Source organism: Papaver somniferum, chromosome 6 (genome assembly GCF_003573695.1).
Source record: "Papaver somniferum cultivar HN1 chromosome 6, ASM357369v1, whole genome shotgun sequence".
NCBI classification, from domain to species: Eukaryota; Viridiplantae; Streptophyta; class Magnoliopsida; order Ranunculales; family Papaveraceae; genus Papaver; species Papaver somniferum.
This window is the reverse complement of record NC_039363.1, coordinates 99,742,655-99,744,411: the sequence shown is the minus strand read 5'-3', so window position 1 is coordinate 99,744,411 and position 1,757 is coordinate 99,742,655. Positions and strand designations below refer to the sequence as shown.

Genomic DNA, 1,757 nt, shown 5'->3' with positions numbered 1-1,757 from the left:
CAACTTACTTTGACTCGGATTGATTCCAGAGGGGTTTGCTCAGATTGTAACGAGTTCCTTTTCGAAAGAATAGAAGCTGGTCTAGAAATAGTCTAAGTGGAGCCATCATGCTTTTTGTTTGCTAGAAATTTAGGTTTAATTTGGTTGAGTCAGCCTTGTTTTGTGTTTGCATATATAGAATTCCCTACCTTATTCTGTTGCATGCTTGAACGTAAAAGAGACGCCCTAGGTAGATTTGTTAAAGAGAAACCTAGTAGTTCTAAGCGTCTTGATTACCTCAATTTAGAAAGTCCGATTCGTGAAGATTCCGTTTTTGAACGTCCGTTTGAGGAAAGAATCCCTGATAGTCCAATAGCGCCAGAAATGGAAACTTTGAAAGCCTTGTTGAATCCTACTAGGACTACTCGTCCCTCGTGTATCAGGTTACATGAAACTGAAGCAAATTATGAACTTAAGCCTGGAACCTTACAGTTGCTCCCAATCTTTTTAGGAAAAGAAAATGAAAACCCCTATTTCCATGTAAGGGACTTTGAGGAAATTTGTAGTACCCTGAAAATTAGAAACCTTGATGATGATGCTTTAAAACTCAGGTTATTCCCCTTTTCCTTAAAAGATAAAGCCAAGTCGTGGATGTATAGTTTGGCTTCCGAATCAATTGAAACCTATGAACAACTTACATCTGCCTTTTTGAACAAGTTTTTCTCCAGGCACAAAACCTCGTCTATTAGGACGCAAATCTGCACGTTTACACAACAGGAGGGAGAATATTTGTATAGGTATTTGGAAAGGTTCAATGATTTATTAACCCAATGTCCTCATCATGGTTTAGAAAAAGTTAGGTTAGTTCAGATCCTTTATGAGGGTTTAGATTATCCCACCACAACTACAGTAGAGTCCATGTGTACAGGTGGGTTTGAAAACCAAACAGTTGATGATGCGATGACATATTTGCATGAAATCGCCGAAAAGACCCAACAATGGGAAAGCAATAGGGTACCCCAGAAAACAATTCTTCTAGGCAGAAGAAACGTTAATAGGGTAGAAGGAAGCTTTGAATCAGATCCCAAAATTGCTGCTATAGCGAAAACGTTAGAAGCTTTAGAAGTGGGTCACACTAGTGGTAGATTGGAGCCTTTTTGGGAAGGCCAGAATAATGAAGAGCAAGCCAATTCTCTCTATAATAACACTAGGTATGATAACTGTCAGAAGTTTGACCCATATTCAGAAACCTATAATCCTGGTTGGAGAAACCATCCGAACCTTTCATGGTCTAAGGGCCATAGTCAAGGTCAGTTTAGTAATTCTAATGCTCCCCCAGGTTTTGGTTACACTAAGAATTCATCAGGCCCAGAAGACTAGCTTAGAGGAATCTATTAAGATGTTAGCAAAAACTCAGGATATGTTAGCACAGAGCCAAATTAGTTTTCAACAGGAAACCAAGCGGAACTTTCAAACTAATGCTCAGAGCCTTGCTAAGCTAGAACTTCAAGTCGGCCAAATAGCTAAGACCTTAAGTGAGAGAGATAACGGAAGGCTCCCTAGTCAGACTACCCCCAACCCTAGAGGAGTTCATGAAGTAGGTGCAAAACCATCGAATCAATTGGATGATATTAGAACCCTTAGGAGTGGTAGAGTAGTAGACAATCAGGTAACCATGCCCGATAGTGAACATACTGTAGTTCACCCCTCAGGATCTCATCCCTCAGGACCACTAACTGAGGGGACTGATAAAATTTTCGATAATGCCAATTCGGTTC

At 40.1% G+C, this 1,757-nt stretch overlaps 1 pseudogene; it reads right to left on the bottom strand.

Moving 5' to 3' along the window:
* Window positions 1-727: 727 nt before the first annotated feature.
* LOC113292005 lies at window positions 728-827 on the bottom strand (annotated as a pseudogene).
* Between the last annotated feature and the right edge of the window lie 930 nt (window positions 828-1,757).